Here is a 16,731-nt window from a genome sequence, read left to right as displayed (position 1 = left end):
ATAACAGAAGGATCTCAGTGCAGCTGAGAATGATGTTTTGAAGAAGAGCTTCAGCCAAGAGGGACACTTTGAAGAAAGCACAGGTGCTGCAGATGAGACAGTTTGAAGATGGCCATTGAAAGCAGACTCTTGCTCCAGAGAAGCTGACAGTGGACAAATATCCCAAGTGCAACTAAGAGTGACATTTTTGAGGAACTGCAGCCTAGAGAGGAACATCCTGGGAGAAAGCCATTCTGAAACCAGAACTTTGGAGCAGATGCCAGCCACGTGCCTTCCCAGCTAACAGAGGTTTTCCAGACACCATTGGCCATCCTCCAGTGAAGGTACCCGATTGCTGATGTGTTACCTTGGACACTTTATGGCCTTAACACTGTAACTGTGTAGCCAAATAACCCCCTTTTTATAAAAGCCAATCCATCTCTGGTGTTTTGCATTCCACAGCATTAGCAAACTAGACCACCACCCTATTATTAACATCTTGCATTGGTGTGGTACATATGTTACAATTGATGAAAGTACATTTTTTATAATTGTACTATTGACCACAGCCCATGTTTTAACTTAAGGTTCACTGTATTGTGCAGTTTCTTGGATTTTAAAAAAATATATATATACAACCTAACATTTCCCCTTTTAATCACATTCAAATGTATAATTCAGTACTATTAATTACATTTACAATGTTGAGCTACCGTCATCACCAACTGCCTTTATTCTTTATATTTCATATGTGGTGACATTTCATATTGAACATATGCATGTTAAACAATAGAGATGGAAGGCTATGAACTTCCTGTAACCTCCAAATAGGCATCCAAAAATCCCAATATGTAAGTGAAATAACAGTTTTAGGAAGGAGAGGGGAACCAGTTTGTCAAAGAAGCAGCTTTTGCATGTTTAAATCTGTCTGCTTTGGGACGCAAGCCCAAGTCAGGGGTCCAAGACTATACTGATTCTATTGCATTCCATTTATTATTTATATAGTGCATATTGCTGTAGTCTCTGAGCACTTTAAAATGAAATACAACATACCTCTGGGAGTGAAGAAGGAAATGAGGAATGGGGAAGTGGGGAAGGTGTTGGAACCTTGGATATCATTGCGAGCCCGGCAAGGTCTGAGGTTGAGACAAGCTGCTCCTGCCTGACTGACACAGGTGTGAATAACGCACTGTTCAAGATCAGTGGCATAAATTTACCTTGAGAGCTTGAAGACAACCATTTCAGAAAAAGCTTTCTTTATCTTTTGTGTGAAAAACACACCGTCTTCAGGGGAGAAGGACCCCCTCCTTCTCTGGTACCTACCCTGAAATTCAGAGCCTATAAGAACATAATTGATGGCCATGCTCACTGTGTAAACCTTGCCCTTTGGGATTTATTTTTGTTGTTTTTCCTGGAGACAGCAGAGACTACAAATGCTAAAGCTTCTGGATGCTGAGTTTGACTCGTATGGCTCCATTTCCTATGGTATTTGGAAATTCTCAAAAAGGAGAGGAAAGGAAGGAGTCAGGTGGTATCATCAGAACACTCTGAAGTATCCTATGGTCTCTCTTTTGTCCCACAAAGCCACGGATCCATGTACAGTAGGGGATCAGTACATGCTTTCCTTCTCACTGAGTCCTTTAGGTATTCCTGAGAATTTGTGCATCATTAGGAGGCGAAGGGAAACCTCAAGGTCTCTGCTGAAATAGAAAAGCATCCAAATACTTCAATATGAGATCCCAAGTTTTCTGGAATCTCAGTGGCTTTAACAGTGGTCTTTAGGCAAACTCTCCTTTTATTGGGGGCGGGGGTGAGGGGGTTCTTTTGATAAGCCTTTTTAGTCACACAGATTTTCTTGTGGAAGGCTTGGACCAGAGGAATAAGTTAAACACAGATGCCTCAGCCTGGGGTGTTCCATATTCTCTTTAATGATGAAAAAGGCTGACTCCCGAGGGAGCAGAGCACATGCTGTAGAGTTTATTATGATTTGAAGCTTTTCTGTATAAATGATGAGGATGGGGTGGGGAGGGGTTAGGGAATAAGACCATGAAAGATGTCAGTTCTTACTGTGAGGAGGCCAGAGTGTGTCAGCAGCTCAGCAGCCAGCTGGGGAAGGAGCGAGGCAGGCAGAAGGGGTGCCTGTGAAGGGGGTGGCCACTGTTCTCCCAGAACAACGCTTTCTTTTCTGCTATGTGTGTCGTTGTTATGCGTGTCATTGTTTTAAGTCTCAAATTGTTTTCTGTTCCGTATGTTACGTCCTTCTGTAACTGGCCAAGCCTTGAGTAAAGAATGTTAAACACAACACATTTCTGATAATCGTGCATTGAGGAATACGTTTTGGGGGCAAAGTGGACTGGAGGGAGGTGACAGAGGACAAAGCTCAGAGTACGGTCTGGAGTAAGGGGGGCAGTGGCAGCCAGAATGGGTGTGAATTACACATAACCATGATCCTTGGCGTCTCAGAAATATTGGGAGTTAGGACAGCACTTCCTGAATCAACGTAAGGCGGGGGGAGGGGAGGTAATTATTATATGAATCTTAAAGAAAGATTTGACCTGGAATGGTGATAAACTGATTGGAATAAGAACTACTGAAGTATGAATTTGTTTCTAATCAAACAAAAAAGAAAAGGAAAGGAAGAAAGGAGGTGTGGGGAGGAAGGGAGGAGGGAAAGCCCCTTGGTGGCCTATTCTTATCCCACCGATGGATTCAGCTACTTAGAATGAATCCTGGGGAAGGGATGGTCTATAACCCCCGTGAATGAATTTAAATTTACGATGGAGAAAACTCAGAAACAAAACACACAGCAACGTTGCAGGAACCGCGCAGAGCCCCTGGAAGCGACCAGAAGCAGGAAGGTGTGGTGAGGCAACCCAGAATGTGAAGTTCTTGGGTACACAGCCATCCTTGTGTTCTCCCAGACGTTATTATGCGTTTGTAACTCAATGTACTAGCCCTTCCGTGTGTTGTAGGGGGCACCAAGCATAGATAACACTTAACCCAAAAGAATGACCAACAAAAACTAGCAATCATGTAATTTGATGTGTACTCTGTACTTTCACTGGACTCATTTTCTTTATGTGATTCTCACGACAACCGCATGAGGACAGATAGCAGCATCACTACCCCTGTCTCCAAAAGAGAAGATGGAGGTCCTCATCTACAGAGATTACACATTTACTAAGGGAAAGAGCCAAGTTCCAATCCCAAAATTTTTCTCTGTTTTCCGTCTGCCTTTCCCAAGACAGCTGGGTAGTTGCAGTCTCTGTGGCATCTGGGTAGATAAATCTTTTGTCATGTGCAACATTTGTTTTTGTTTTTGTTTTTTGTTTCAGAGTCTTAAATGATATGTTATGGGAGGCTCTGCTCAGCTCTGATTGTTGCCATGCAGGAATGTGTCCCAGATCTTCCAATGGTTTTCAAAAGAAGCTGGAGGTATACTTGCACACAAAATCTGATATTGTAATGTTGGTTCATTTGAAAAGAAAAAAATCAAAACCTTGTGCAAACTTAGCACACTGGCCACCAGTGTGAGACCTCTGCCTTGTCTCTGTGTGCCTGCCCGCCCCAGTGCCCTCTCCAGAGAGAGTAGAAGGATATGGCTGGAGTCTGCTCTCCCCTGCTGCTCCCTTCTTTCTCCAACAGACTTTTACCTGGTCTGAGTATCTGCCCCTTGTTCCTTATGTCTTTTGCCTGTTTCCCTCCATCTGTGTCTTTTTCACTTTTCCTTCAGGACCCTTGGAAAACAAGTGGTGGCAAGGAGTGAGCTTGCCTTTTTTTGTTAGCACTCTGAACCAGGGAGAGCTAAGATGTCTGGTAGCTGGAGGGAGTGAGCGTGGGGCAGGGAAGAGCAAGGAAGCCTGGGAGATGCTGTGCACAGAGCCGCCTGTGAAGGGCAGGAAATGAAAGGATGGGGGCTGGCAGGATTCTTAGTAAATATTAAATAATAATGACATAGAGAGTAATAGGCCACAAAGAAACTGCAATGAGCATGCCAACAGTTTACTGTATTTCTGCACACAGCTGGGTACCAGAGCTTAACACATCTCTCTGACACTGCAGACAGTTTTACTGTGCTGGCAGCAAAAACCTGAGTAATGAGTAAAAGGCAAATGTTTTTGCTATTGTGGAAACAAATAAATGGTAGGATAAGAATGACAGAATAAAAAAGGAAATAAATTATATTTCCCTCATTCTAAATAGATGTTTCATTTCAAGGCTGATAAGATTTCATTAATTAGCAGCAAGAGATTTTGGAAACAATCATAGTGTAACTGGTCTTTGCTCTCCATTTGGTAATGAAAGTGCTTTTGAATGTGATGCTTTAGTAATTCAGGCAGCAATCTTTCTTAGCTCCTATTGTGTACAAAGTACCAGGCACTGTGGGGACAGGCATGGGAAATGGTGGATGTAATCCTTTCTTCTGAGCAATTTATAGTCTAGTGGTATTAGATTTTCAAGAAGGACAAAACTCCCCCCAAAAGCCCATATCACATCTTAATTTCAAGCAATAAAAGAGCTATATGGTAGACACCTCTCCCAGAAAACATATCATACCATCTGAACATAATTCAAACCACATTTACTAACACTCTCTGTTACTCTGTTATACAACCACTTTGTTTTTATGTTTCAGTAAGAAAATGTAAGGGCTACCATTCTCTTGAAAGCATCTTTAAGATTTTAAAGAGTTGACTTGTTATAGCTACCTAATCTGAAGGATATTTGAATCTAGGCTGGAGGTTTCAATTACCGTTCACAGTGATCCTTTCTCCAAACCCCTCACACTGTTTTGAGTGTTATAGTGACACTACCACGAGTTTCATACAAATTTATTTAAAATGCTATCCTTTCTCTGCCCCTCATTCAATATTTCTGGCTAATACTTAAGTTAGGTACCCCTACCTGTCCTCCCACTTCTCAAGCCAGATGAGGGTAATTAGCAAGTATACATAGCCAGAAAACAGAACAGTGGCAGTGCCACCCAGTAAGAAGAATGAATTCCAAATGCTGTCAACATAAAGATTTGATCAATGTCATCATTAATTTTTTCACTGTTTCCCCAGCAGTATGGGGCTAGAGTAATGTGTTGAAAATGAGGGGAATCTTTAAGCAACGTGCATTTTTTTTTTTACAATGTCTAAATTACTTGACATGTTATCAAAAGATTGCCTTATATCTATCAAGAAACTTTAACTCTAGGAATCAAAAGCAGTCTACCTCAATGCCCATTTCCTACCAAGACTTTCATAATATCAAACTCACTTTTTGTTTCTTCTGTGATAGCCAGAAAGTCAGTAATGTAAGATGGGTCTATTCCAGCTCTCTCTGGCATCTGTGGAAGTGCATCATATTTTCCAAATGGACGTCAAAGTCACGTGGCTTTTAACTCATTGTTAAGTAGATCCTGATCTAGTAAAAATATTAAGACAAGGTGATCAATATTCCCAAAGAATCCTAAAAATTCTTAACATTCCAAAGAATAAATAGCTTCAAGAAAGTTTGACTGAAAACCCTGAGTTCAATCTAATAGGTCACTGTGTTTAAAATCACTTGGTTTTCTCCATTCTTTAATCACTTCCTCTGAATCTTGGTATCATCTATACATTTCAAGCTTTTTTCTTAGATGTTCTAAACAATTTTTAAAGCTATATATTGCAGTGCTTTCAGAAAATAAACACTTCTTGGACTTCCGTGTGCAGGAAAGAACAGAAAAACAAAAGGAGTTTAATTGGTCCAGCTGTGCCTTCTTGTTTATTTAAATTAAAAAAAACCCAATTTGTGTTAAATGTAGAATCCATTGAAATGTGACAAATTAATGTTGCTTTATCTTTCTTGACGGTGATTTCTCAGAAATCACTATCATTTTCATATATTTCTAATTAATCACAAAATTCTTCTATTTTCTTTCTGTGAAAATCAGCAATGGATACTTTTTATAAATATAATGTACTTAGCTGACATAATCTTGACATTTGACACCTATATTTTAAGTAATTCAAATCACATATTTCAACCTAAAAGGTCATGTTTTTCTTTTTTTTACGGTCCCTATTCTCCCTTCTATTAAATTTTTTTTTTACATTTTTTATTGTGAAATATAACATATATACAGAAAAGTGATAACTTTCAAAGAACAATTTAACAAGTAGTTAGCAAATTTCAATGAATATTATTTCAACGTAAAAGGCCATGTTTTATATTCTTGTTTTAAATACTTTTTGATCTCTATAATTTGGTAAATTAAGTTTTTTAAAACAATTATTAGTTATCATTATAAACACGTTTCTTTGACAATTTCTATATAAGCAAATGGATAGGCCTTTTAATGCAGGGTTGTCCTGGGTCTTGAATGTGGGGAAACAAAGTTGTGGTGTGTCCCCTCCCCCTGCTTCTGCTCCAGCCTTTTTTTCTCCTGAAGCTCACCCTTCCATTTGGCTCTGTGCCAAAAGAAATGCCTATGGAAAGGAAAGCCTGTCCCGAACAGAGGGCTAACTGCCTTTGTGAAAGATGAGAAGACAAAGCCTAATACAGTGAAACTTCTTTAGGACATTTTCCAGGGAACTGAGCATTTAGAATGTCCTACGTGGGAAAACATGCGCTGGGGAGCAGCACAATGATGGTATTTCAGTGAACTTCCACTTGCCAAACATTCCAGGGCACCCTGCATATGAGGCTATTAAACTGGCTTCAACAGGACACCGTCACCGACTCAGGAAAGCTTTTCTCCTGCCCCTTTTGTGGTTACACAAAATGGTCAATTACTTCCTTCTGAAACAGAGACCAGGTCTGTTCTCAAACACCATGCTGTTGAAGATCTATAAGAATATCTGATGATTACTGAGCTAGCTCAGGTGGCCTGGAGAAGGGCAAAGAGCAGCTGTATAGATTGTAAAAGAAAGTCACTTTGAGAAGGAACAAGCATTTCCAAGGGAAGGTGAACACACTAACACAGCAAATTGTCTTCTTTAAACGTTGAGTGTTGGACCAATTTCAGTTCTCTTTTGCTTTTCTCTATTATGTGCTATTACATGCTATCGTATTATGGGTCTCATGTTTGAAATCCGTCTTCTAGTGCATTTTAATTTATTTCAGATAATACGGGACCTCAGAAGACTGAGGACAAAACCACAGATCACCATGTAGCAGAGCAGACCATACTCCCTGACTCTCGGCTTTGTGCTTTATAGACCCTGGGGACAGGGCTCTCCAAAGAACTGCGACTGGGCAACCTTACTGTAAACTAAGGATGCCAGCCTAGTTATTTTTCTGCAGAGCTTGTTTAGTGGAGTGCAGGAAATTATACTTCACTGAGTTTTTTTTCAGATATCTGAGAGTATCTTGGTATTTTTCAGATTACCAAGAATCTGCTGTAATGTGACTCTGTGACACACCAGATAAAGAGATCAAGACAGATCTCTGATGTTGACTCTGTGTTTTCTAAGTATGGAGGATAAGCCTTAGCAGATTAAAAAACAAAAGTGTCATCAATCAAGTAGTAGAACAAGGCAGGAATGAGAAGAATGTTTCCATTTAAAATCTGGTGTAAATTTTGCCCTAAACAAAATCTGATAAAATGTAAATAATTTATATTTGAAATTTGAAATTTTTTAAATTTAAAAAATTAAGGGTGAAAAAATAAAAAAAAAAAATTAAGGAATAAAAGTATTGCTTAAATAGATGAGTATACAGATTCACATACAAAGAAATGTATTATGTACCTATCTAGGTTTTGGGTTCTTTTCTTCTTAGGTTTAAATAACTTCTTAGAGCAAATTTATTTAGGAGTTGATTATTTAGTTTCTCAGTAATAATATACTTTTTATTTATTTATTTTAATGTGGTAACATATATAACACAAAATTCGTCATTTTAACCATTTTTAAGTGTACAATTCAGCAGCATCAATTAGTTACAAGGTTGTGCAATCATCACTATCATCCATTACCAAAACCTGTCATTATCCAAATCAGAAACTCTGGTCCCTTTAAGCAATAACTCCCCATTCTCCCTCTTCCCAGCCCCTTTGTAATCTATAATCTATTTTCTTCTCTAAGAATTTGTTTATTCCAAATATTTCATATAAATGGAATCATGCAATATTTGTCCTTTTGTGTCTTATTTCACTTAGCATAATGTTTTCAAGACTCATCCATGTTGTAAAATGTATTAGAACTTCATCCCTTTTATGGAAGAATAATATTCTACTGTACGTATATACTACATTTTCTTTATTCATTCATCTATCAACGGACACTTGGATTCTTTTCACCTTTTGGCTATTGTGAACAATAGTGCTCTGAATATTGATGGACCACAAGTATCTGTTTGAGTCCCTGCTTTTAATTCTTTGCGGTATATTCCTAAAAGTTTAATTGCTAGATCATATGGTAATTTTATGTTTAACTTTCTGAGGAACCACCAAATTGTTTTCCACAACAGCTGCACCATTTTACATTCCCACCAGCAATGCATGAGGTTTCTAATTTTTCCACATCCTTGCCAACACTTGTTATTTTCTGTTTTTCTGTTTTTTTGTTTGTTTGTTTGTTTGTTTTTCTGTTTTTAAATAATAACCATCCTAGTGTGTGGTAGTTTGAAGCTGTTATGTACCCCAGGAAATCATGTTCTTAAGTTTAATCCATTCCTGTGGGTGCAGACCTATTGTGGGTAGGAACTTTTGATTAGGTTATTTCAATTGAGATGTGACCCACCTCATTCAAGGTGGGTCTTAATCCTCTTACCACAATACTTTATAAGACAATAAAGGACACACAGAAAACAGAGAGGCTAAAGGTCAGAAAATACCCAGAGGAACTAAGAGAGGAAACCACTGACACCAGAAGCTGAAGATAATGAAACTTGGGAGAAAAGGACCAGCAGACATTGCCATTTGCCTTCCCATGGGACAGAAGAGCCCAAGATCACAAGCAGTCTTTCTTCAGATAAGGTATTGTCCTATTGACGCCTTAATTTGGACATTTCCACAGCCTTAGAACTGTAAATTGTGAGTTAATAAATCCCCATTGTAAAAGCCAACCCATTTCTTGTATATTGCATTGTCAGCTTTACCAAACCAATTTAATTTGCATTTCACTAATGGCTAATGATGTTGGGCATATCTTCATGTGCTTATTCTTCCTTTGTATACCTTCTTTGTTGAAACATCAATTCAATTCCTTTGCTCATTTTTAAATTGATCTGTTCATCTTTTTGTTGTTGAGTTGTAAGAGTTCTTTATATATTCTGTTTAATAAAACCTTATCAGACATTTTATGTGCAACTATTTTCTCCTAATCTGTAGGTTTTCTTTTTTGCTTGCAACTTACATTTTATAGTCCTTTAAAGATAACTTTAAAATATTGTGCAAGGCAGTTATGAATGTCAGCATTACCCCATATAGCAAATGTTAAAGAGGCTGAAAAAGAGATCAGACTTCAATTAGAGATATGAATGAAATGGACTTGGTTAATCAGACTAAAGGGTAAAGGACGATATTGACTGTTTCATTTTTATTTATTTATTTATTTATTTTCCATTTTTATTGAGATTGTTCAGATACCATACAATTATCCAAAGATCCAAAGTATACAATCACTTGCCCCTGGGTACCCTCATACAGCTGTGCATCCATCACACTTAATTTTTGTTCAATTTTTAGAAACTTTTCATTACTCCAGACAAGAAATAAAGTGAAAGATGCAAAAAGAAAAAAAGAAAAGGAAACTCTAATCCTCCACTATCCCTAACCAACCCCCCTCAATTGTTGACTCGTTGTATTGATATAGTACATTTGTTACTGTTTATGAAAAAATGTTGAAATACTACTAACTGTAGTATATAGTTTGTAATAGGTATATAGTTCTTCCCTATATGCCCCTCTATTATTAACTTCTAATTGTATTGTCATACATTTGTTCTGGTTCATGGAAGTGACTTCTAGTATTTGTACAGTTGATCATGGACATTGCCCAGCACAGGATTCAGTTTTATACATTCCCATCTTTTGACCTCCAACTTTCCTTCTGGTGACATATATGACTCTGAGCTTCCCCTTTCCACCTCATTCACACACCATTCGGCGCTGTTAGTTATTCTCACATTTTGCTACCAACACCCCTGTTCATTTCCAAACATTTAAGTTCATCCTAATTCAACATTCTCCTCATATTAAGCAACCACTCCCCATTCTTAAGCCTTGTCCTATATCTTGGTACCTTATATTTCATGTCTATGAGTTTACATATTATAATTAGTTCCTGTCATTGAGACCCTGTAATAATTGTCCTAATGTGTCTGGCTTATTTCACTTAGTATATTGCCCTTGAGGTTTTGTCATCAACCCATTTTTTTTTAATACATACATTCCATCCCAAGTAAATAATCAATGGTTCTCTGTATGGTCATACATTTATGTGTTCACCACCTTCACCACTATCTATATAAGGGCATCTACATTTCTTCCACAAGGCAGGAGGGAGAGTCAAAGAAGGTAGAGAGGCAAAAGAAAGAGGGAAAAAAAAATGACAGCTAGGGAGCAGCAAAAGGAAAAATAACCTTAAGTCAAAGTAGAATAAAGAATCAGACAATACCACCAATGTCAAGTGTCTAACATGCCTCCCCTATCCCCCCCTCTTATCTGCATTCACCTTGGTATATCACCTTTGTTACATTAAAGGAAGCATAATACAATGATTCTATTAGTTACAGTCTCTAGTTGATGCTGATTGCATCCCTCCCCCAATGCCTCCCCATTTTTAACACCTTGCAAGGTTGACATTTGCTTGTTCTCCCTCGTAAAAGAACATATTTGTACATTTTATCACAATTGTTGAATACTCTAGATTTCACCAAGTTACACAGTCCCAGTCTTTATCTTTCCTCCTTTTTTGTGGTGTCTCACATGCTCCCAACCTTCCTCTCTCAACCGTATTCACAGTTACCTTTGTTCAGTGTACTTACATTGTTGTGCTACCATCTCCCAAAATTGTGTTCCAAACCACGCATTCTTGTCTTCTATCACCCGGTAGTGCTCCCTTTAGTATTTCCTGTAGGGCAGGTGTCTTGTTCACAAAGTCTCTCATTGTCTGTTTGTCAGAAAATATTTTGAGCTCTCTCTCATATTTGAAGGACAGCTTTGCTGGATATAGGATTCTTGGTTGGCGGTTTTTCTCTTTCAGTATCTTAAATATATCACACCACTTCCTTCTTGCCTCCATGGTTTCTGCTGAGAGATCCGCACATAGTCTTATTAAGCTTCCTTCGTATGTGATGGATTGCTTTTCTCTTGCTGCTTTCAGGATTCTCTCTTTGTCTTTGACATTTGATAATCTGATTATTAAGTGTCTTGGCGTAGGCCTATTCATATCTCTTCTGTTTGGAGTATGCTGCGCTTCTTGGATCTGTAATTTTATGTCTTTCATAAGAGATGGGAAATTTTCATTAATTATTTCCTCTGTTATTACTTCTGCCCCCTTTCCCTTCTCTTCTCCGTCTGGGACACCGATGATACGTACATTATTGTACTTTGTTTCATCCTTGAGTTCCCGGAGACGTTGCTCATATTTTTTCATTCTTTTCTCCGTCTGCTCCTTTGAGTGTAGGCTTTCAGGTGTTTTGTTCTCCAGTTCCTGGGTGTTTTCTTCTGCCTCTTGAGATCTGCTGTTGTATGTTTCCATTGTGTCTTTCATCTCTTGTGTTGTGCCTTTCATTTCCATAGATTCTTCTAGTTGTTTTTTTGAACTTTTGATTTCTGCCATATACATGTCCAGTGCTTCCTTTACAGCCTCTATCTCTTTTGCAATATCTTCTCTAAACTTTTTGATTTGATTTAGCATTAGTTGTTTAAATTCCTGTATCTCAGTTGAAGTGTACATTTGTTCCTTTGACTGGGCCATAACTTTGTTTTTCTTAGCGTAGGTTGTAATTTTCTGTTTTCTAGGCATGGTTTCCTTGGTTATCCAAATCAGGTTTTCCCAGACCAGAACAGGCTCAGGTCCCAGAGGGAAGAAATATTCAGTATCTGGTTTCCCTGCAGGTGTGTCTTAGAAAATTGCTCCACCCTTTGATGCCTCAGGTCACTGTGCTTTTCTGCCCAGCAGGTGATGCCTGTTAGCCTATAATTCTTGACTGGTGTGAGGAGGTGTGGCCGTGTTCCCCCAGGCTCTGGGGTCTGGTTCTGAATGGAAAGGGCCCCACCCCTTTCCTCCTAGAGAAGACAGACACCCCAGGTGGAGGTCATTAGCGTTTCAATGGTCTCGCTCTCTGCTTATGCTGTCTCCACCCTTCCTGGAGTCACAGCCCTGGAAACTGAAAATGACTGGGGCTTTCTCCACTGAGCCAAAAAAGAAACAGTCCCCTTCAGACCCAGTCCAAGGTGACCCTCCGGCTCTCCCAGGTCAGTCGTCACCCAAAGCCTCTGTCTGTTTTTGGGGCTGCGTACCTGTAGTGAGCAGTTCACACTCGCTACTTAAAACCCCAGTTGGAGCTCAGCTGAGCTATATTCGCTTGCTGGGAGAGAGCTTCTCTCTGGCACCACGAGGCTTTGCAGCTCAGGCTATGGGGGAGGGGATCTCACAACTTGGTTCCACAGGTTTTACTTACAGATTTTATGCTGTGTTCTCGGGCATTCCTCCCAATTCAGGTTGGTGTATGATGAGTGGATGGTCTCGTTTGTCCCCCGCAGTTATTCTGGATTATTTACTAGTTGTTTCTGGTTTTTTGTAGTTGTTCCAGGAGGACTACTTAGCTTCCATTCCTCTCTATGCCGCCATCTTGCCCGAGTATCTATATTGACTGTTTTAAAACTTCAACTTCTGTGTGAGACCAAAGAAAGGATGTTTATCAGTTGCAAAATCTATACTTTTTCTAGTACACTTCAGTTTATTCAAACACCGTAATTACATGGAACTTTGAACAGGGGATGAAATCTGTTTGGTTTGTACAGGTTAGTGTGAAGCCCGAATACATCCCAGAGTAATGTGGGCAGAGAATAAACATGTATTTGCAACCCCCCTTGAGGGACTGAGGGAAAATGTGGAAGTATTAAACTTCCCCACCTGGGGAATTACTGATATTCTCACAAGCATTGGGGACTACAAATTTAGGAGGCCAGCCCCTGATCTTGGGGCTTGCCCTTATGAAGTTTGTTACTGCAACGAGAGGCTAAGCCTACTTACAATTGTGCCTAACAGTCACCCCCAGAGAACCTCTTTTGTTGCTCAGATGTGGCCTCTCTCTCTCTAAGCCAATTCTTCAGGTAAACTCACTGCCCTCACCCCTTTGTGGGACATGACTCTCAGGAGTGTAAATCTCCCTGGAAATGTGGGACATGTCTCCTGGGGATGAGCCCGGACCTGGCATCGTAGGATTAAGAATGCCTTCTGAACCTGAAGGGGAAAGAGAAATGAAACAAAATAAAGTTTCAGTGGCTGAGAGGTTTCAAATAGAGTTGAAAGGCCATTCTGGAGAGTATTCTTATGTTATATAAGTATCCCTTTTGAGTTTTTAGTGTATTGGAATAGCTAGAAGGAAATACCTGAAACTGTTGAACTGCAATCCAGGAGCTTGAGTCTTAAAGACAATCGTATAACTATGTAGCTTACACGGTGTGATCATATGATTGTGAAAACCATGTGGCTCCCACTCCCTTTGTCCAGTGTATGGACAGATAAATGAGGACAAAACAGGAAAATGAGGACAAAAAGTAAATGAATAATAGGAAGGGATGGGGGATACGGGATGTTTTGGGTGTTCTTTGTTACTTTAATTTTCATTCTTATTCTTTTTTTTGTGGTAATGAAAATGTTCAAAAATTGATTGTGGTGATGAATGTACAACTATATAATGGTACTGTGAACAATTGTACACTGTGGATGATCGTATGGTATGTGAATATATCTCAACAAAATTGAACTAAAAAAATATTGTACAGGAACAGATGTTTGTTTTAGAGAAATGTGAACATATTTTTAACTTTCCTTAATGCTGAGTTCCAGAGCCATAGTGGTCTAAGAGGACTGATAAAGAGTCATGATCATTGAAAGTAAAAAGCTTCTAAAGGCCTGAGAGCATCCAGAAATGAAAGAATGAGACATCCATATATCAAAGTTTGGGTAATTTCCAACTCTGTATTCATCGACCCCACTCTACTGCCCCTACTCCATCTCTACCCCCCCCCACACACACACACACCTCTTTATGGATAGGTCATTCTTCCAGAATTGGACAGGTGTGCGGGCGTCAGTTTTGATGCTTAAGGGGCTGAAGCAGCTCTACAACTGAAAGTTTAACATTCAACATCCCTCCTCTTAAAATTCCCCCAGCCACACTGCCCCTGAGAATTTCTCATTGGCTTTAGATAGCCTCTAAGATGGCCCCCCGTGATTCCCACCTCCTGGTATTCATGCCCTCGTGTCAGGGCTTCTAGTGAATGCAATGTGGCAGAGGTGACAGGATGTCACTTACGAGACTAGGTTATAAAATGACTGTGGCTTTTGTCTTGGGAGATCTCTCTGACTCGCTCCATCTGAGGAGCTCTCTCACGGCTAGTCTCCACATCCAAATTCCTTTTACTTCTTTTGCAGACCATTAAAAAGTATCTCTTTGTTTCCAAGTTTCCTTTAGGCCATGCTGTCACGACTTCTTCTTTACCTTAATTGGCCTAAAAATAATAAAGAAAATTTTCAACCTACGAGGAATTCTATTGCTAGCTGTTAAAAGAACATTTTTTTCAACTTATATTAAGAAACTGTGAGTTATCCAAAATAAATAATGTTTCTATGAAGCCATCAACTTAAAAATACCCTAGTTTTGATATATTTTATATAGTTGAGATTCAAAAAACTGGTGATTAATTAATCAATTCCCTAATTACTTGAACTTTTTATAATGATAAAGCAAATTATTTTGGTTATTTTTGGCCTACAATTTTATTTAGATTATTGCTATATTTTAGTCTAAGAGAGATGTCTGTACCTGAAATCCACACGTCTTCCAGTCTTCTGAGCTCAGCTTTTACTTTTATTTATCCCAAATAAAATGCCTTGTGCCACCCCCTTCCTCTGTATTGTAGAAACTACTGTCTCTTCCAGATTTCAGAAGATACCCTGAGGGCTTACCTTCCCATTTGTCATCTTTCTCATTGGAAATACTCCTCCAGATGAGCCCCCTGATCAGCTGGCTCCTCTGACTGAGATCCTTTTCCTGCATCTCAACTTCCTTCCCAAAGGCAACCAAGGCTCCACACGATAACAAACAACTTGAAATGCATATTAGACATATTCTGAAATTAGGCTTTCCCTCTGCTGGGGACTGAATGATGCCCCCCACAAAAGACATATTCACGTCTAATCCATGTTCCTGTGGGTGTGAATCGACTTGTAAATAGGACATTTTGTAGATATTATTAGTTAAGGCATGGTCAAATTGAATCAGTGTTGGTCTTTTGCTGTATGACTGGAGGGCTTATAAAGACAGAAAATTCAGATATAGTCAGGAAGTGGAAGCCCAAAGTCAGAAGAAGCCAGAAAGGAGAGAGACGGCTACCTGACGAGGACCGCCATCATCAGAATGCTCCTGACTGCATGGCTTTGCTGTCAGCTTGATTTTGGACTTCCATCCTCCAGATTGTGAGCCAATAAATTCTTATTGTTTGAACTGGCCCATCATGTGGCGTTTGTCATAGCAGCCCTGGTAAATTAAGACATCTTCATTTGCCTTCATTCTACTGAAACTTTCTTCTCCATCTTGCTATTTTTCATCCTGTCCCAGAGCAACCATATATACTCCCCACCAGAAACTTATTCGTCTTTAATATAGAAACATTTTAACTCAGTTCTGTTTAAACTTATAGGTTGTATGATGGTGGAGGGATGGGTCTCAATTTTCACTACCAAAGAGTTCTCAGGTCTACTGTTTCTAGTCTTTTAAACTAGCATTTTTTTTCCTAATGCTATATCAGCATTTAAATTTAAAAGATTCAGTTAAAAAATCTAAATAAAATAGACAAAGAAGAAAACTAATGTTCCCATTGAAATCCTGCTAAATTTGCTAAAATTGAAAAATTTCAAAAAAGAAGAGTTTTTCTTAAGACTAGATTAAATACCCATATTATATGCCAATTATAATCCATTTCAAGTAAAAGGTAATAGACACTTTTATGATTGTAATTCTAAGACCCTTGCTGGGAAACAATTTTCATATATTTGAATACTCATTCTATGGCATGGTAAGTGAATAGCAAAGCTATTAATTCATATCAAGAAGCTATGTTTTCTCTTTCAATAGATCCTGGATTGTAGAACTGCTGCAAATTATGCTTAGTCTCAGGAAGCTGGGTGAGGATAATACCCAACTTCAGATATTAGTTCTAATGATGAACTTTAGAAGAACATATGGAAGAACAGAAATCAATTCTAGATAACATTCAATTGTTTTGTTTCCTAATTGTAAATATTATATTCCATGTGAACATACATTTCTTCGGAAAGGTAAGAGGGTTTGGTTCCTATCTATGCAACAGGGAAACATTCTCTCTTTACTAATTGCATTCAATATTTTTGAAGGGAGCTAGGAGTTTCTAGGGAAAGTAACTTGAAACATGTGTGATGAACATCATGGGGAAAAGGAGAGAGGGAGTTACCTCGGGAAGGGTGCCAATGGGAGAAAATTTCCACAGGTAGATTTCCAGGCTGGATAAAGAATTCACCAGAAGCAAAAAAATAACAGCATGGTGCATTGTGTTCGACAAAA

General features: G+C 38.9%; 1 long non-coding RNA gene across 1 annotated transcript; it reads left to right on the top strand.

Annotated features, from left to right (window-relative positions):
• Positions 1 to 283: 283 nt before the first annotated feature.
• LOC119529005 lies at positions 284 to 7,135 on the top strand. Its single transcript, XR_005215800.1, has 3 exons — positions 284 to 323; positions 3,315 to 3,414; positions 7,075 to 7,135. It is a non-coding gene; the product is annotated as an uncharacterized LOC119529005 (long non-coding RNA).
• The last annotated feature ends 9,596 nt before the right edge of the window (positions 7,136 to 16,731 follow it).

Source organism: Choloepus didactylus, chromosome 3, assembly GCF_015220235.1.
Source record: "Choloepus didactylus isolate mChoDid1 chromosome 3, mChoDid1.pri, whole genome shotgun sequence".
Lineage (NCBI taxonomy): Eukaryota > Metazoa > Chordata > Mammalia > Pilosa > Megalonychidae > Choloepus > Choloepus didactylus.
The sequence above is the reverse complement of the archived record's forward strand: the minus strand, read 5'-3'. Positions and strand labels throughout refer to the sequence as shown.